Source organism: Pseudoliparis swirei, chromosome 4 (genome assembly GCF_029220125.1).
Source record: "Pseudoliparis swirei isolate HS2019 ecotype Mariana Trench chromosome 4, NWPU_hadal_v1, whole genome shotgun sequence".
Lineage (NCBI taxonomy): Eukaryota > Metazoa > Chordata > Actinopteri > Perciformes > Liparidae > Pseudoliparis > Pseudoliparis swirei.
In genome coordinates this window covers 19,977,728-19,999,147 of record NC_079391.1, presented here as the reverse complement: position 1 = coordinate 19,999,147, position 21,420 = coordinate 19,977,728, and positions in this window count along the sequence as shown.

Genomic DNA, 21,420 nt, shown 5'->3' with positions numbered 1-21,420 from the left:
TAACGCCAAGATTCTTTACAGTGGTGTTGGATGCCAGGGCAATGCCGTCTACAGAAACCACATCACCAGATAATTGCTCTCTGAGGTGCTCAGGGCCGATTAAAATTACTTCGGTTTTGTCTGAGTTTAACATCAAGAAGTTGCAGGTCATCCATGTTTTTATGTCTTTAACCCTTGTGTTGCCTTCGGGTCAATTTGACCCGATTCAATGTTTCACCCTCCTGTCGCCTTTATATTTTCTAACATATTTTACCCTTGAGGTCAATATGACCCCAGCTATTAAAATCTCCAGAAAATTATTAGAATTAATATTGTTTTCCAAGTTTAAGTGTGAGGTACTTTATGTTTGTTTGTTGACTCCCGAAAGAACACCGACATTAAACATTGAATCGGGTCAAATTGACCCGAAGGCGACAGGAGGGTTAAATATTGAATCGGGTCAAAATGACCCGAAGGCAACACAAGGGTTAAGACATGCTTGAATTTTACCGAGTTGGTTGCTCTCCTCTGGTTTTATCGATAGATATAGTTGAGTATCATCTGCATAACAATGAAAGTTTATGGAGTGTTTCCTGATAATATTGCCCAAATGAAGCATGTACAGGACTGTCTCAGAAAATTAGAATATTGTGATGAAGTTCTTTATTTTCTGTAATGCAATTAAAAAAACAAAAATGTCATGCATTCTGGATTCATTACAAATCAACTGAAATATTGCAAGCCTTTTATTCTGATTTATTGCTGATTATGGCTTACAGCTTAAGAAAACTCAAATATCCTATCTCTAAATATTAGAATATCATGAAAAAGTATACTAGTAGGGTATTAAACAAATCACTTGAATTGTCTAATTCACTCGAAACACCTGCAAGGGTTTCCTGAGCCTTGACAAACACTCAGCTGTTATAAATCTTTTTTTTTACTTGGTCTGAGGAAATATTAAAATTTTATGAGATAGGATTTTAGAGTTTTCTTAAGCTGTAAGCCATAATCAGCAATATTAAAAGAATAAAAGGCTTGCAATATTTCAGTTGATTTGTAATGAATCCAGAATGCATGACATTTTTGTTTTTTGAATTGCATTACAGAAAATAAAGAACTTTATCACAATATTCTAATTTTCTGAGACAGTCCTGTATAAGGTAAATAAAATTGGTCCAAGCACAGAACCTTGTGGAACTCCGTGATTAACGTCGGTGGTTATCGAGGCGTCATCGTTTACAAATACAAATTGTGATCGATCTGATAAATAGGATTTAAACCAAATTAGTGCCGTGCCTGAAATGCCAATCGACTGCTCCAGTCTCTGTAACAGGATGTCATGGTCAATGGTGTCGAATGCAGCACTAAGGTCTAACAAGACCAGGACAGAGAGGAGTCCTTTATCTGCTGCCATTAAGAGGTAATTTGTAATTTTCACCGGTGCTGTCTCGGTGCTGTGGTCTTTTCTAAATCCTGATTTCTTACGTGTATAATTCTGTCTGATAGGTGATCACAGGCCAGTACCCCCACAAAACGTGTGCCATTAATCACGCAATTTCTGACTATACTAGTCAACTCTATGGTATTCATCGTATTTCAGCAGGTATCCATCAATATGCATCCATCAATACCTGGCGCTGATTTGATATCTCAAGTACAGAGTCAAACACTGAATAACATATCAACGTCACTGTTCTAGGCAGAGGTACACGGAATCGAGCCTCCAGACGAACGTTGCCTGTTCTAATCAGAGACACGTTCCCCGAACATCCTTCGTCAGGCTCCAGATTAATGCAGAACATTGAGTAACCATTCCCAAAATCATTGCGGGTGACAGCCAACGGTCTGTCCTTTAAATGCCTCCCTGTAGTTTGAATCATATGGTAATATTCTCTGGTGTAGAGACCGTTTTGGAACGATGGCTGGAACGGTCTTGATGGATGTGCCTGTCCGTCTGCAGAGATGCACAAATACTCTAAATCATAGTGTTCAAAATTAAAAGGGTTTCTTGCGTAGCTAACGGTATATCCTTCATTGTCCACAAAGCATAATACCATGAATTTAGGGAGCTGGCCCCTGTATAAATTCTCCTGATTGCATACTCTTGTCCCCGCGGGTATGGAAAAAGTTTTTAAAGCCACTCTGTCAAGAGCATATTTAGCATTTGTGTGCTGTAGGGCTCGGCTATGAGCCATCCTGACAGTGGGGGCCACAATAACCTTTTTCACAAAAATACTGGCTGATACAATCTTAACTCTGTACAGCGTATCCGCTGCTGTCATTAGGGCAAATGCATCTTTAGCCCGTATGAATTTCAGAGAAATATCGACACCTGGCAGGTTGAACTGCAGGGGGGCTGTTATAACATATATGTATATAGTGATATTGTAGACTATCAACTGGTTGGCAATAGCAATGTACCACTCCTGAGATGTATAAATGTGTCTGACGAGGTGCGACGTATACCCACTCTAACTTTTGACCCTTTTATTTCATATACTTCTTTAATATCCCCCCTCCCCTCCTACTCCTTCTCCTCCTCCCTCAAAAAAACACACCCCTATATCGAGAATAAAAGCTCCGGAAAAGGGCTTATAAACGCCCCGTAAAGGACTTATAAAAGCCTAAAACAACACATACAAACCACATACTGTTCATTTTATTAAGTTAATTCCCGAAAACATTGCATGGACTACATGCATTGGGGCATTGGTTGTGCAACCTTTTTGACTTGCGGGCCGCAATCGGTTCTAAAATGTGACAGATGGGGCCGGGCCAGGATCATTTGGTCACATCATGTAATCATGTAGATTGCGTCTGATTTTTATACATTTCAATTGAAGGTGCAAAGTTAAAGAAATCGACGTTTACTGGAAAAATGATCAATGGAATCACTTTCAACATTCAAAACATATTATTACACAACAAATTAAATCAAGCTCCAATAATTCTTATTGTTTTATACCCCTCAAAATAATGGACGTATTGTCTCAGCTCTCTATATAATGAGTCACAATTGTCCTCCGGTACAAGTGGAAAGAGAAAATATGGCCCTAAAGCTGAAAATTGATGTTCGATTTAAAAAAAAATCTTCATATCTCTTCTGAAAACACGCCTTTACTCATGTGGACGAACTGTTTTGGTGTTTGAAATTGGTTTACCAAAGGTCATAGGTTCACAAAAGCAGTGAAATATCTGAATACAATGCTAGATACATGTAAATAAATGTGGGAAACTATATTTGTTATTATCGTTTTTGAGTAAAAATTATGTGGTCCGTCCCACATTCAACAAAATGATAAAGATGGGACTGAGAAATTACTTCATATTGCAGATAAAGCTTCATGATGTGTGTGCAAATAAAAAATGACCATTACATTTTTTTTTCTCCAATAAATATGTATTGTACATAAATAAATAAACCTACATTATATACATGTTGAGAAATAGAAAATAGAACACCACTATTGGCACAACCTATTCACAATATGGCTTCACTATAATAACATCATGTCATTTTTTTCGCAAAATGTTGACAAATCATGGTGAAGGGTACATGACCTATTTTCCTCTGTTGTGTAAAATAATAGAAAAGGGAATACAGCGGCCAATAACATACAAACCACCATCCTCAGGACACATTCTGAGACACTGTCTTTCCCCCCCAAGGTTTAGGCCCCACTGCTACTAATTCTCAAAATCAGTCATATATCGATAATAAAGGCACAGGATCTCTTAAAACAGTCATATATCGATAATAAAGGTCAGGAACAGGACTTATAAAAGTCTAAAACAACAGCCCATTCAAATAGCATACCCCTTTTAACACTTTTATTATACATACTTATTTAATAACCCCTCCCCTCCTACACCAATGTTTAGGCCACCCTGCTACTAATTCTCAAAATCCGTCATATATCGATAATAAAGGCACAGGATCTCTTAAAACAGTCATATATCGATAATAAAGGTCAGGAACAGGACTTATAAAAGTCTAAAACAACAGCCCATTCAAATAGCATACCCCTTTTAACACTTTTATTATATATACTTATTTAATAACCCCTCCTCTCCTACACCTCCTCCTCCTCCCTCGAAAAAACACTCCTATACCGATAATAAAAGCCCAGGAAAAGGACTTATAAAAGCCTAAAACCAACACATACAAACCACATACTGTTCATTTTATTAAGTTAATTCCCTAAAACATTGCATGGATTACATGCATTGGTGTCTTACCTGCCTGCTTAATATGTTTACATTTAAAAAATAAAAAACATAATTAAGGTTTTTCCCATGGCCTTTTTTCCTCAATTGTGTAAAATAATAGAAAAGGGTATACAAGGTTTTTATCACTTAACTAGGATCATGCACACCATTATTAGATATTTCAACGGTGCCAATAAAGGCAGCCCCAACAGCGCCCCCCTGCCAACTACAGCACGTGCATGACCCCCCCTCCCCAACACCCCCTCACATACACACACACACACACCCCATTAACAGACAGAGCTGTCATTAACATACAGCGCTACCGCCCCCCCCCTCTCCCCTCCCCACCTCCTCTCCCCTCCCCTCCTCCCCCAAATACTGTCAATGACCTTTTTTCCTCAGTTGTGTAAAATAATAGAAAAGGGAATACAACGGCCAATAACATACAAACCACCATCCTCAGGACACATGCTGAGACACTGTCTTGCCAAGGTTTAGGTCACACTGCTACTAATTCTCAAAATCAGTCATATATCGATAATAAAGGCACCGGATCTCTTAAAACAGTCATATATCGATAATAAAGGTCAGGAACAGGACTTATAAAAGTCTAAAACAACAGCCCACCTTCAAATAGCCTACCCCCTTTTAACACTTTTATTATATATACTTATTTAATAACCCCTCCCCTCCTACACCAATGTTTAGGCCACCCTGCTACTAATTCTCAAAATCAGTCATATATCGATAATAAAGGCACAGGATCTCTTAAAACAGTCATATATCGATAATAAAGGTCAGGAACAGGACTTATAAAAGTCTAAAACAACAGCCCATTCAAATATATATATATCTTTATTCCAGACTCATGGGTCCATAAAACAACAAACACAAATACAACAACAATATATAAAATACAATACGAGGACACCGGTCCAGCCATTGCAGCCACAAAAATCACTCGGGATTAAAAAACATACAAACATTTGTTCCATTGCTTCCAGAAACAAGACGAATACCTGGTATCACTCAGTGCTGGGTCAGCCAAGGCTTTTATAACTACATTCTCAAAGACATTTAGTCGACATTTAAATTTATACATAAAATTCCTCAAAACAGCATGAAAAGTGGGAACATTCCGGCTCACAAACATCTGACTTGCACTTGTCTATCTCGGAAGCTTGAGCAGGATTCTGAAGGCATCATTGAAAGCCCCCTGCATCTTTTTCATTTTCCCTTTACTATAACTGCACCACAGGTGGGCTGTATACAGAGGTGTACAGTAGGCTCAAAACAGAGCAGTTTTAACATCTTCTGTACACATATGAAATTTACGTGCCAGGATGTTGGCTTGTGCATACAGTTTGCAACACTGCCTCTGCACATCATCATCATCACTGAGGTCGTTCCTGATGATGTGACCCAAATACCTGTATTTCTGAACCACATTTAACTCCTGGACTCCCAAAAAGAATGAAGGAAAATGTAGCTTCTGATCCTCCCTGGTTTTTGCTATCATAATAACACTCTTTTTGGAGTTGAACTCGATAGCCCACTGCTCCTTAATAACTAAGGATGGGTTAAATGCAGAGAACTAATTTCCCCTTGGGGATAAATAAAAGTGTATATTCTATTCTATATCATAGTCCACCCCATACCTTGAGCACACTCTGAGCAATTGCTGTAAGCCAGCACTATAAGGTGACAGGACCACCAAGTCGTCAGCGTAGATGAGATGATTAATAAGACTTTCTCCCACCATACATCCTGTCTTACACCTTTAACTCCTTAGAGAGGTCATCCATATAGAGATTAAACAGTGCATGGGGACAGTATTCCACCTTGTCGGACACCATTTGTCACTGGGAAGGGTGCAGATACACTCTTACCCCATCTAACTCGCATGGTTTGACGCGCATACCAAAAGTGAAAAATCCGAATCAAATATGGTGGCACCCTACGCTCTTGTAATTTGACAAACAATTTGGAATGATTAATTCGATCAAAAGCTTTAGATGCATCCAGGAAACACATAAATACTGTGGTGTTATGTCTCCTGTACTTACTAACAATTTCCTTCAGTGCATATATACATAAGTCTGTGCTATGTTTACTTTTAAAACCAAATTGATTATCAGTGGTTAAGATGTAATCTTGAAGCCTATCTAAGAGGATTCGTTCTAATACTTTAGAAAGTATACTGGCCAGAGCAATTGGTCGATAGTTGTCAATGCTAGATATTTTACCAGTTTTATTTTTGATTACTGGCACTAACAACACAGTGAGCATAGAGTCAGGAAGTACGCCGTGCATTAAAAAACCAGAAAAACACACAGCAAGTAACACTGACAACCTGTTGCTAGCATGCCTCAGATGTTCTGCTGTTATTTGGTCAAGGCCACATGCTTTGTTCAATGACAATTTTTCAATAGCATACAACACTTCATCAGGTCTACACACACCAGCATCATTAGGAACATTACCAATATTAAATGTGTCACTCTTAACACTATTGAAAATGTCCCTATAGTGTTTACTCCACAGATCAGCAATACTGTCCGAACCATCTGCCCCATCAATACTGGATGGCAGAGGCGTCTTCATGTTATTGACAACTTTAACTTCTTTCCAGAAGTCAAGGGCATTATTCTGCTGAAAATGTTGGCCATGGAGTTTGCCCTCATGGCCTGTTCATTTCTTTTAATGAAGCGCACAGCATATTTAAATCGTGCATTTGTGTGTTTCTTGTGTTCGCACTCTGGACCATGTCTTGCTTTTCCTGATAAAACCCAGTTTTTAAAAGCTTCTCTAGCTTCTCTATGGAGTTCAGACACATATTCATTCCATCCTGGCCTAAGATTATGTTGTTTAGCCTTTTTTTTACAAAATGATTTGCTTATATTATTTAGACAATTCACAATGTTATCATACATTACACAGAGATTATTATTGTGGTTTTGATTTTTACAGTTGATGTTGCCACACAGAATCGCATCAAGCGGTATATCAATATTTCTGAGGCTCTTATCAGTTTGTGGATTGTAATACAATAAATCATCTTCTGTGAGCTTTGACCAATCTACTTTAAAGTGGTGTTCATGGTTATCATCATTACTGGTCAACTCAGGTAGACTCTCAACATGCAATATCATAGAGACAGGTATGTGATCTGCTGTAGCTCATACAAGATTGCAACATCCTGGAGACAGTCATGAGCATCAGCTGTACATACACAGTGATCCAGCCAAGACGTTGTATGCCACGCTTCAAATAGCATAATACTTAGCATGCAGGATGCACCGATTCGCCAATAGCATACCCCTTTTAACACTTTTATTATATATACTTATTTAATAACCCTCCCCTCCTACACCTCCTCCTCCTCCCTCGAAAAAACACCCCTATACCGATAATAAAAGCCCAGGAAAAGGACTTATAAAAGCCTAAAACCAACACATACAAACCACATACTGTTCATTTTATTAAGTTAATACACTAAAACATTGCATGGACGACATGCATTGGTGTCTTACCTGCATATACCTGTTTAATATGTTTACATTTTAAAAATAAATAACCATAATTAAGGTTTTTTCCCATGGCCTTTTTTTCCTCAATTGTGTAAAATAATAGAAAAGGGTATACAAGGTTTTTATCACTTAACTAGGAGCAGGCACACTATTATTAGATATTTCAACGGTGTAAATAAAGGCAGCCCCAAACAGCGCCCCCCTGCCAACTACAGCACATGCATGAGCCCCCCAACACACCCTCACATACACACACACACACCCATTAACAGACAGAGCTGTCATTAACATACAGCACTGCCGCCCCCCTTCCCCCTCTCCCCTCCCCTCCCCTCCCACCCCTCAATACTGTCCTTATATTACTACTCGAGAGCTCTGCAGCGATGTAATGACGGACTAATGCGAGCCAGTATGCGTCGTCTCCTCTACCGGCCCACCGTCGCAATGTCTCTGAGAGCCGGTGATGGCTCACAGACAGAGGGAGACTGGAGGAGGATAACGACCACAACAAAAGGAGAGAGCCGTGTCCGCTGAGCTGCACGGAAACAGTCTCTGCTGCCTGTGATGTAACACCGGCTTGCTTTCTGAACCTCCTCTTTAAATAACCCAATAGTTGCCCTGGAGTGTTGGCTGACATGTTCATTTGACTTTTGAGAAATATCAAAGGTTCCACCGAGTCGCAGAGAACATGTTTTCTGCGCCGCTTGTCAGCATGAATCTGCATTTTCCTCCTGACATTTACCCTCCCCCTGCCCCGGGGCCCCCGGCCTGCTGGTTGCCAGTGGGAAGGAGGGTGGACCGTGCCAACACACATACCAATAAGCAGAGGGTGAAGGGCCCCACGGCCCCTGGGAGTCACCATTGTGATTCCGCTCCACTCCGCTAGTGGCTTTCCAACCGACATTGTCCTCCTCTCTGTCTTAAAAATGCAGAAAAGAGGAGTAAACACGGTGCAGCAGGAGCAGCTTCACCAGAGAATTATAAGTGAAGCAGAACAATAGAAATAAAGCTGCAGAATCACCAAATTCAGATATTTAAGGTGTTCAAAGTGAAATTCAGACCATTGCAAAAATATATATAGCAACTATAACAAAGCCAGCCCGGCGCCAAATGCATGCACGTCTCTGTGAGCCCCACTGACTGATTCTTATTCCGTTCTATTTAACGGGCTAGTCTAGGATTTGCGTGGCCAGACTGAAAAAAAATCATAAGGCCTCTCTTGTTCAGAGGGCCGGGCCAAATGTGGAGGCGGGCCGTATCCGGCCCACGGGCCTTAGTTTGAGGACCACTGCTCTTGGCTGTTGATGTCTATCAATATCGCTCATTTTGAAAATGACGTAAGAGGGCAATACGGATCCGTATCAGACCAGCGAGGAGGGCGATACGTGGCTGGCATGACGCCCATTAGCCAATCAGAACGCTTGTACTGTTGTTGCTATATAATAATTAGGGCTGTGAAACGATTAAAATTTTTAATCGGGTTAATCACAGGTTTTTGTGGATTAATCATGATTAATCACATATTACCGATATTCTCGGTATATTTTGTGAGAACATAGAGATTTCTGACAAAAGACGGATATATACATTTATACATTCTTCTATACAATGGTGCTGCAACTCAGCAGTTATTTAGCAGTTTTCTTCCATATGGAACATTAATACATCTTCATCCTAAACAGAATGTTTAACCCTCCTGTTACCTTTCGGGTCAATTTGACCCCATTCAATGTTTAATGTCGGTGTTCTTTGGGGTCAATTTGACCCCAGGCTGTTTTTCACTGTGTCAAACATATCAGAAATATCACCTTTTTATTTATTTAAAGGGCTATTTAGGTAGTCAACAAACAAACATAAAGTACCTCACACTTAAACTTGGGAAACAATATTAATTCTAATAATTTTCTGGAGGTTTTAATTGCTGGGGTCAAATTGACCCCGAGGGTAAAATATGTCAGTAAATGTAAAGGTAACAGGAGGGTTAAACAGAACATCTTTCTCTTGTTTGTCAACCATTAACTCCACCATGATACAATCTAAAGGTGGACAGATTGACAAGTGACTTTTTTTGCTCGGTCCCGATGCGCGCACGGAGCTCTGTGGCGCGCCAGACGGAGATCGATAAGTGTTAACGCAACGCGTAGAGACAGAGATGACATGCTGCTGTGGAGATACGATCAACAACAGACGTTTAGTTTAATAAAGAACAAAGACGTGCTATAGAGAACATGTCAGGGGGCGGGCCAATCTTTTTAATGTCATGCGATCTACCAACACTACGCCGCGATCGACTGGCGGGTGCTGAGACCCTGATCTACAGGAAGTAAAAGTCGTAACAAGGTTTCCGTAGGTGAACCTGCGGAAGGATCATTACCGATGAACAGACCGTCTGCATGAGAGCGGACAGAGTTCAGATTGAAGTGGTGGATTGGAAGCTCATTTTGCAAGTGACTTTTTTTTCGTCCCAACGACCAACAACAGACGGATTGGAAGCTCATTCTGCGCATGCGTTAAATGCGTTAAAAAAAAAAAAACTAGTTAAACCTGTAATTGGATTAACTGAGTTAACGCGTTATTTTTCACAGCACTAATAATAATTCATCTTTATTCATAAAGAAAATGTAAGCTAGCTGTCTGATGCTGCCCAGAGGAGACGCAGGTCGAGGACAGCTTCACTAGTGTATTGATGCTAATGCTTCAACTCTGTCAGAATTTTTTTTTGGCATTGGGTGCCCTTTTTTTTGGTTTGAGCACCTGCCCCCCAAAATGTCTGTGCACGTGCCTGAAGAGGAGTATATATATATCTAAGCTTAAAAATGTCTCAAAACTGGAATTTCAGTCAAAAGTGGACGTGATTAACACAGGTAGACCAATGCCGGAGCTAAAAGGTGTGCTTCAAACTTTTGTTTACCTTTACGTATCTGTAATATGTACCGTGTGTGTGTGTGTGCGCGTGTGTGTTGTGTGAAGAATGCTGATGAGACATGAAATAACCAGCAGCCAATTGAATAAGCTACACTTTTGGGTTTATATATTTGTAAATCTGACACTAAAGGAGTCAGTGCCTCACCAACCATGAACCTCACCGCACGTCACTACTGCTCGCAGTGGTTTCCGTTCAGATGACCTCCACCCAAGAAGATCTGGAGTACTGAGGCTTCAGCCAGACGATGCAGGCTGAGGCACAGAAGCCTCAATAACCTGCTCAGTAATTATCAATCCTCTCGCTTCGCTCTCCCCTCTCACCCTGGTCCCTGACTCTAGCCTTTTGGGATTTACTGATAGAACTCCGGATGAGGGTGGCGTTTAATCCCCTTTTCCCTGTCATTGTGCATGGACCCACTGCCTCGTACTCATCAACGGCCAGAAGCAGGACTTCATGTTCCAGTCGTAGAATGAACAAGATGCACTCAACTAATCCCCTAATATGATATTTTATATCTGTTCTTTAAGCGTCATTAAACACCAGGTCTTTCACAGGGAAACCATTATTTATTAAACAGTTTTTCATGGCGTTGTTGTAGCTAGATCCGTTGCCTCACAGTAAGAGGAGATCAGATTCGATTCCCGGGACTAGTTGGGCTTTCTGTGTTCTCCCCGTTTTCCAGCTTTTCCTCCAAAGTCCAAAGACCGGCTTAGGTTATTAGAAGAGGATAAGCGGTTATAGATAATGAATGGATGGATGTTTAGCACAATCTTGCCTTTGTGTTCACTGAAACCTGGCAGATAGCAGTGCAGCAGTGCTCAGCCAACTCCTCCCAACAGCTACATGAGCGAGTGTGTGAGGGAGGAGGTGGAGTCTTTGTTTACTGTCCGCTGCAAGCAGATGTCTGGGAAATTAGCTTTTTCTGAATATGCTGCTCCTCATGTCGAGCTACATTCTCAGACACCTACCTAAATATATAGTGTTGTCTTTTCTTGATGACCTTGTGACCATGCAGCTGCATCTCTCTCAACAACCTGGTAGAGCAGGAGCAGCAGCCGACAGCAGCGACCTCAGTCCACTGATACACTTTACGTAAGAGTTACATGCAACCTTTTGTTGTTCTCCTGCCTGAGGACAGTTTCATTTCACACTTACGTGCTCCTGCAGCCACTTTGCTGCGGCTCGTTCCCGCCGCGACGGTGACGGTCAGAAGTCAGAAGTTAATTTGTGCTCAGCGGGCTGCCTTAATGAACTGCCAACCTATTACCATATTATATCATTGAGACATTTAAACCCTCCGAATGGGATTTCAAAAAGTTGAATTTTGACCAAAGTGACTAACTGGCTTTACTGATTTGTATTAGCGGTGTGTTCAGCCCGGTCGGTCTGTGCTCGCCTCCTGCCTCGGTCCAAGCTGGATTACTCATCAGCCCCCACACACATACACAGCTGTGCACATACACAGACGTGCACGTGCACAGCTGTGGGCAGCGGCGGCGTGCATGCCTCCTGTGTGGTGAAATTGCCGCTCTTTACAGTGAATGCCATTAAGCTCGACATTGAGCCATTTTAATGGCGAATGTTCTCGCTGTGAATCACATATAGACCACATCAACTGAGAGCTGCCTTTAGTTCAACCCGTTCATCTCGTGTCCTCGGCCGGTTCACAGCCCCACAGGGAGAGCACCACCAGAAGCAAGAAGGAGCGTCCATCATCTTTGATAAAACGTGGTAAGATGCTTCTGTCAATCACGTTACATACAGCGCCTCCGTCGCACACAGGCCTATATGTCTGTTGGCCTGAAGCTCACTAAAAGATATTCAACACGTACAAATAAATAGGACACTGAACAGACACAGATACGACACAACGTTTGATTGCATTGTTTACATCCTGGTCTTTCTGATTACCTGTTCAGCAGAACGTATCCAAAGAGATTTGTCTTGTTTTGGCGTTTATATAACCGCTGCGTTTCCTGTGTGATGCGTCAGCCAGGTGTGCGGTGTTGAGCTGTGACAGGTCGCATGGTTGGCGAGGACAAGCCGTGACGGACACTCTCCCCTGGCTGCGAGGGGGAACGTCTACGTGCAACCGTCTTAGTCACGTGGCGAGAAGGGAAGGCTAATGTCTTCAGGCAGCCTGTCACATAAATCCTACATCCTCTCCAGCATACCGGAAGTTTGATGGCTCTGGCGCACGGCCCGGACTTCTCAGACTGCGACGGCCTAGTTCGGTAACTCGCCTAACCTTCACCTTGGGCTGTGACGCTCTGATTGAGCCAGAGTTAATTGAATTTTGGTGAGCGAAAGGAGAGGAAGGGGCCGTTATCGCTCCAACAGGGAGGAAGATGATGAGTTTTCCTTTGGGGTGAGGGCTTGATTCAGTAGAGCATATGAGCCGTTTTCAGTGGGTTTCATCAGAGCGGGCCTCGTGTCGTCTGAGGTTGGGCAGAGACATTTACCAATACACAGGATCTTATGTAACAACTCATTGCGCTCCGCTGGGCGAGTGGCTGTGGAGAAACCATGGCTCGTATGTTAACGTCATCTGACTTCATTCAGAATCCGCAATTTAATTGAACCTGCCTTTACAAGACAGAAACGTACAACGTTCAAAGAGAATATCAAATTCGAACCAATGTGTGTGTTGTTTTTCTGGGCCTCTCGCCACAACGCTATCGCTCTCTTTCCTAGATTACCCTATAGATAAATCAGCTGTCTGACCCAAACTCAGCCTATAACCTGCTCTGCGTCTGAGGTCGGTTTGTTTGTCCGTGCGGTTCTCCCAGAACCTGAGCCGGCAGAGGAACAGAGAAAGTGACAGGATGAGGACGAGCCCCACCTCCACCCATCCTCGCTGCACGTGCACACGTACACACACTGACTCATACTCCCTCCTCACATGGGGAACAACGCGGCCTCTCGCTAAGTCACTGTGTGTGTGTGTGTGTGTGTGTGCGTGTGTTCATATTTAGGTGCTTACAGTTATGAGCCCTCTCAGGATAACTGGAATTCAGGAGCAGTGATGTGCCAGGGCCGAGATCAGATGAGGTCATCGGCAAAGGCGAGCTTGGGGGAGTTCATCCGGAGCGGCAGCTCTGTGAGGAAGAGTTGGTTGCAGCATATGTCACACATGTAGCGTATGAAAAATATAAAACAGATGTTTTAGATGGAACAGTTTAATCAGGTAGTAAGAGATAGCCATTCAATCTGCTCCCCCCACATGTTTGCATGCTGCCGTCAAAAAGCTCTCGCGGCACAATTTGATGATTGGAAACAAATGCCGGACGCCTATTTATAGCGCATGAGAATGCCCCCGCTCCAGTCTGACTCAACTCCACGCGGCCGCGTGTTCGCGGCGGTTCAGCTGTTGTCAGATCGGTTGTGTCCGCTGAGACCGTGTTCAACATCGCTGCTCTAAACCTTCCGGTGAATGGACAGACAGGGAAGCTGCACGCGTGCCAGAGCAAACACACACACATACACACACACACACACACGTAAACACGCGGTCGGTGAGGATATTGTGGCAGAAGTTGGGTCAGTGTGGGTGACAGTGAGGACTGTGGAGGCTGCAGGCCATACGGATCTCAAAAATCCAGAAAATCTCTCTCATTCCTGAGGCGGACACTCCCTTTTCTTCTCCATTGTTTGCTTTGAATCCTTGAATTTTCCCATTTTTTCTGAAGGGGGGTGGTGGGAGAAAGGGGGAGGGGAGCTAGCCAGGATAAAGATAAACCAAAGTGCAGGTTGTCTGAGGTCAGACTGTAAGTTGGTGCTCATAGTGTAAACACACCAAGGCACACCTCTGCTGTGACTCAACCGAATGTGACTCTGTGCCGGGAGACGTCATCGTTCAGTGACAGCAAAGCACACATGTGCATGTGCTTGTGTTATTGTGCAGGAGGAGCAGGAGTGAGGAGCGTGGTACAGACTTGGGGACATAACTTCTGTCATAACTTCTCCTTGTGCTGTTGGGGGAGGGGAGTTATGTAAGCAGAAGAAACTGATGCATGTTGTTGGCATGGCTACGAGAGAGAGAGCAGAGAGGGATAGAGAGAGAGAAAGAGAGAACGAGAGGAGATGGGGAGGGAGAAATTTAGCTGTAACTCCAACACACAAGAAACAGATGGAGAATGACACTTCAGGCAGACCTCAGGGGTCATGGCAAGATGATGAGATGTATAAATAAGATAGGGCATGCTGCATCATGGGAAAGATGAAGTATATATATCGTATAGTGTGTAATGAATCCATTGAGAATGTCAAACCAAAGGTTCAGGATTGCTAAATAGGTGTAATTAAAAAATACATTTGACGAAAAATCATTCTGATGAAAGTTAATGATACAAATGCTTCTGCAAGATTGAGTCATCTCACTTTGGATGTTCGTTTGCAGTATTTGCAGGCTAATTATTTAAAATAAGGCTATTTTAGATTGTGTGCCTTTCTCTGGGAAAAGGTATTTCGGGGCCCAATGGCGTCATGTGGCGAACCCAGAAGTTGTAATTCCACCGTTTGGCCACTGTGTAAAATGAGTTACAAGCCAGTTAACCAGAGAGCCAATCAAAAAGCCCACTGACTTTGGGATGAAGGAAATGGAAGAGCACAAATGCATTTGCTGGGAAATGTGGTTAGAACAATGTTCAAATGTTCTTTTAGATGAAATACAACACAAAATGTGCTTGAGTCTCATAAACGTTGGCCAACTCAAGTTTTATCTGCAATAATTCAAAATTCCAATGGAAAGATTCCATATAAATGGCATCTGGAATTAAAAGACCATCATCATTCTCTGTCACTCCCTCCCTCCACCTCTCCAGTGACCTTCACCTCATCTTCCAGCCATCCCAGCAGCCATTTCTCTCCATCCTTGTCTTACTCATCTCACTGCCTCTCCTCTCCTCTCCTCTCCTCTCATCTCCTCACACTGCCGATTGTTTGCTTCTATTCCACGAAGGAGAATTTTACGGTTTTCTCATTCCATTTAAGTTCAGCCGTCGCTAACCCGTTGTGCTCTGACGCTCCACTCAGGCAGGAGGTATAAATGAGGCAGGGGGAGACGTGAGGAGGGATGGGAGGGAGGATGGTAGAGATTTGACAGAGGGAAGGAATTAGGGCTGAGGGTAAGGAAGGAGGGCGAGAGAGGATAAGACGGAAGGGTTATAGAAGAGTGTGTGTGTGTGTGTGGGGGGGGGGGGGGGGGGTGAGAGCAGTGAGGGAGAGGTGTCGAAGAAGCACAAGAGGAAAGAAAAGCTAAACTCGACATCACAGCACCGGAGCGGGCTGAGCCGCCAGCCATATGCTCATAGCGTAGACTCAAATCTTAACCATGAAGTAAAAGCTGCAAAGTGCTCATAAGGGCTTTAATGCACCGGAGCTAATTACGCTTATACAAGTTCATGCATTTAAACACTCGGAATTGGAGCATGTTGATATTAATACGAGTCTACGCATGCATGGAGGTAGGAGCAACATTTGATGTCGGCCGGTTTCTTGAAAGTGTTTTTTAAACAGGTTGGCAGCAACACTTAATGCACTATGTGCAGATTAAACAATACTTGAGAGAGTGTGTGTGAGTGTGTGTGTGTGTGTGTTTGTTTGTGTGTTAGGAAAGTGATTATTAAAGACATCATTGTCTAAAATATCATGGCCTGCTGGGACATTAGTAATTCCATTAAATAGAATCAAGAGGCCGAACCGAGAGGCAGCCCGCACCCAAACTAACTAACTGTATTTAAAGTAGGGCTGTCAATCGATTAAAAAAAATTAACTAATTAATCGCACATCTTGAAATTCATTAATCGCGATTAATCTCGATTAAAAGGTTTTTTTTCTTCTAAAGACTAAATCTTCTAAATGAACGAGTAATCACTTGAGACAGCGTGTATTTTAGACACTTGTTTAATTGTATTCTTTTTTAAAGACAAAACTTCACACAGAGCTGTGTTTTCAAAGAGGCTCCTACCTATAAAGTGCCAGCGAGGTATTTAATATCGTGGATGATAAATTGTTTCTTCAGTGAAACATCCAGATTAGTAAACAAAGGTGTATTTGAGACCCCATTGGTCCTGTCATCTTTAACACTGAACAGCAGAACCAGTGGCCTTGGAAAACTGACAAATATGTCATGTTAACCCTCTGGAGTCTGGGCTCATTTTCTCGATTTTACAAAAAAATTTAAATTCACCTTTTAAAGGCTTTTGCATATATGGGGGGTGGGGGGTGCTAGTGAGAGTGTGCTCACCTATGTGCGCGGATGTGTCGGCGTGTACGTGCTAATCTGGAGTCAGTTTGGTAGGATTTGGGTATAAATAATTTATTTCATTTAAGATATGGATTTTTATTTATAAATATTCATGTAATTTGCATGCAAAATAGGTCTTCCCAAACCAGCGGACAAAAAATTCAACCCGCGGCAACACTTCAAAAGTAGCCCAATTCCGCGGGAAAACCGCGGACCTGGCAACACTGCCTGCACCTTCCGTCCGACACGTCGCCCTCTGTTTCTCTGTGAATATCGAGGAGCAGACGGGAGGAAGGAGGCGGACTGCTGCGGCTTGACACTCAGAGGAGTGCAACAACTTCAACGCACACCGGAAGTAAACAAAGTTGCGTTAATGCGTTAAAATATTTTAGTGCGTTAATCGCGGGCAAATTAATCGCATAGATTAACGCGTTAACGCTGACAGCCCTAATTTAAAGTGATGATGTGTCTCTCTCCTTTCTGCAGCGCAGTCCCAGTCCGCTGGCTATTTTAGAAGCAGCTGTTTTGGGCCTTTTTTTCTTCTCTTTTTTTATTTTACACAACCTATTTCGGTCAATTCCCTGAACATTTGTGTTTCGTCGTTCTCACTCTTGATCAGTGTTGGGCAAGTTACTGAAAATTAGTAATTAGTTATAGTTACTAGTTACTTCTTTTAAAAGTAATTGAATTACTTTACTAGTTACTGTATATCCAAAGTAATTAGTTACTAGGGAAAGTAACTTTTAAGTTACTTTTATGTCTGCTTTTTTAATGTCATGAACAGTCAAACACAATAAACATGTTGTAACTGTCTCAGTGATTTAACAGTGTTTTTTTTTTACCACATTAGGCCCAATGAAATAAAAGTGATTGGCCTACAGTATTAACACTAATTAAAAGAGAAAACAAAGGTGCCTTGAGGTGCTGCATATCATATAATTGAGGGGGGGGGGGTGCTCACCTGTGTGCGCGGATGTGTCGGCGTGTACGTGCTGATCTGGAGTCAGTTTGGTAGGATTTGGGTATAAATAAATTATTTCATTTAAAATATGGATTTTTATTTAAAGATATTCATGTAATTTGCATGCAAAATAGGTCTACCCGAACCAGCGGACACAAAATTCAACCAGCGGCAAAAACCGCGGACCTGGCAACACTGGAAGTGGCTGTCAATCACAGTGTGGCACCGTGCTTGCTGGTCGAGGGGGCGTGCCTGTGATTGGCGGAGTAGAGGGGAGGCGTGCCTGTGATTGGCGGAGTAGAGGGGAGGCGGGGTTAACCTGTCGGAAAACGGAAGTTACGGGTGGTTGACGGGAACCGTTGTTGTTGACATTCGAGCTGCTGAGCCGAGAGGAGCACGCTGTCTGTGTTGGTGGATGCCCAATAAAGGGAGGAATAATAACGTCGTCCCGTCTCCGTGTCATCAGTGCCATAACGTCCGAGACGTTACAATATCATTGCGCCACCAAGGTCCTGCGATGTCAGATCAGAAGCAGCTAAAGTAGCCTAGCTTGTCTTCTTGTCTGCAAGTGTTCATTTTTCACAAAAGAGAGTAATGCGAGTAACGAACTCATTTAAATTTCAGTAACTGTAACTGCGTTAGTTGATTTAAAAAAATACTTCGTTACACTCTCGTTACCGCTAAAAGTAGTGGAATTACAGTAACGCGTTACAAAGTAACGCGTTACTCCCAACACTGCTCTTGATCCACGTATTTCTCTGCTGTGAATTCTGTCGCCGAGTGCGTCGTCTTGGCAGCCTCTTTTCACAGTTTCAACCACGCCATCGTGTAATTGGAATCCCAGTCGGGGTTCCTGTCACCAGTGACGGAAATATATGAGTTTAAAATACAGTTTCGAAGAGCACAATCCATGAAATAAAAATAGGTACTTTAAAGGACTATTTAAGAGAACGAGGAGTGAAGGAGAGAGCTCTGTCTATTGGTTTACTCGTCGTGGTACGACGAGGACCTGAGTGTAGTAGAGGCTGCAGGCGGGAATCCGAGCAAGGGGGAGGAACTGTCCTCGAGTGTGATGGCGAGGGTGAGCAGGGTGACCTCATCACGCCTTTCACTCAGTGATGGAGAGGACAAGACGGCATGGCGATAATCCTCCAGCATCGGGTTTTGTATGACTAATATTTCAATTAAATTAAATTCAGTTTATTTTGTACAGCCTAATATCACAAATTACAAATTTGCCTCAGAGGGCTTTACAGTCTGTACACATACGACCAGTGGCGGCTCATGAAAAAAATCTCAGGGGCGGGGGCATTTTTTTGAAAATGATTAACCCTCCCAAAACCACAGACCTTCAAACAGCTGTCTATGTGTAGCTTCGTCACAATGCCATCAAGTCATGTGACTCCAGTCAGTGTGATGGCTGTGACTGAACTATGTCTGTGAGCTTGTAGTTAGTTCATAAGCAGACAGACAGTCTGAGGCAGTCTGTGAGCTGTCTGTCAGTAATGCAGCTCCTGGTCTTTGATTTGGTGATTTTTTTCAACAAGATTTAAATAATTCTAAAAATAATAAATATGAGATCCCCATTTGTGACTCCTGTATCTATGCTTTTTCAAATATTAGAATTAATACAATTGCAATCACTTTCAAGTAAACCAGATTGCTCCACCAGACAAGAAAAAAGCTCAATGTTGAGCTTTTGTTTTGAAGGACAACAGCAGAAAAGCCGAACTCACGGAGGTAAGACCTGGCAAGTCGCTGTCGCGCATGCGCAGGCGTAACTTGTTAATGCCGTAACGTAAACATTTACAATAAGGTACAAGCATTTCAACATTTATTTATTCATGACTTAGTTTTATGTCGGTGTACTTTGACCGTGTGTAATATGTGAAGTTATCAATAAAGGTCTTTCTGCATTTCCCCTGCGCCCAGTGGTGTATAAAGTACCCAAAAGTCATACTTGAGTAAAAGTAAAGATACTTGACTGGAAAATTACTCAAGTAAAAGTAAAAGTCACCTATGAGAATACTACTTGAGTAAAAGTATTAAAGTATCTGATTTTTTTTGTACTTAAAGCAACACTATGTAACAATTGTACCTTAAAATAACAGCTTGAAAAAAATGGTGCCGCTACAATGACTTTTAATATGACGATTTGCGCCTCCGCTATTGCCATCGGGGGTCTGTGGGGAAATAACTCCGCTATGTAAGATTCTGGAGCCGCTCGCTCCGGGGCGGATGTACTTCGACCTACTTTCTGGCAGTGATTACGCAATGTCATAAAGTGCTACTCCACGCTCGCAGCTCCAGTATAAGGGTAGCTTTTTTATGTAGCTTTTTGGTGTTGTCAACAATATTGTATTCGATCACACGTACTCCACATTCAAACATTTAGAAAACAACGTATATAGGCTGAAAACGCCATCGGTATTTCATCTAAACTAAATGTTGTCATTCTTTTGGTTATGTTGTTTCATTCGCACTTAGCAACTAAATCAAGGGAAAAAGGTACAATACGCTAAAAAAAAGAGGGAATGGGCGGATCTGCGAATTCTGGTGTTAACTCTCTCTGCTCAAATGGTCGTAAAAGAAAAACACACAGTCGATATGCGGAAACCCAAATGTTATTATATTAAATCAAATTCAATGCATCTGCAAGCCCCCAAAATGAACACATACACAAAAAAATCAAACCCACTCAAAACGAAATATAATCCCCGGATCCTGACAGTCCCCAAAGTCTTTGCAGTCCCCCCAAACAAAAGTAAATGACTGCACGCACACACACCCCCCCCCCCCCCCCCCAAAAGCCGGCAAACAGCTGACCGACCAGGCGGAAACGTGGCGAGGCGCCGCGTTCAATCCCCGCGCTACTTCACCCTAGTCCGGTAGGTGCTGGCCCAGTTCACAGTGTTCCTGCGCAGTCTTCTATTAGTGATCCCGCCCGTTGGTATGAATCCAAAATAGAAACAGTCGCCGGATTGCTGCCGTTCTGAGTCCGCCGCCTGTCAGCGCGCTCCAAACAAAAAAAACCTTGCGTCACCTCCCCCTCGTCACCTTTTATAACCCGTGACACGTACAAATAATAACAATAATAATAATTATAATACAGGACAACACATGATCCCAACTCAATACAAGTGTATGCGAGGCTGCATCTATCGTAACTGGGTATTTACGACACTGAAGTAAACGTTAAATACCTAAAAAAATGAAGGGGGCGCTAAAAGGGAAAAACTACATAGTGGGGCTTTAAGTATCAAAAGTTATTTTCTGATATTAAATGTACTTAAGTATTGAAAGTAAAAGTAAAAGTAAATGCTGTTAAAAAACAAAACAAAGGGTCAGCATTTTGAGAATTATGAAGTTTATTTGTTTGGGTGTTGTGGCCGCCATGAACAAGGAGTATGAGCTAGGATGAACTTAGCAATATATGAATACTATGAAATCCTATTATGAGTCCTGCAATGCTGAATCGCCGTTCACAGGCCCTGGTGCAGGTAGAGTGTGTCTAGCTTCACAGGCCCTGATGGTGCAGGTAGAGTGTGTCTAGCTTCACAGA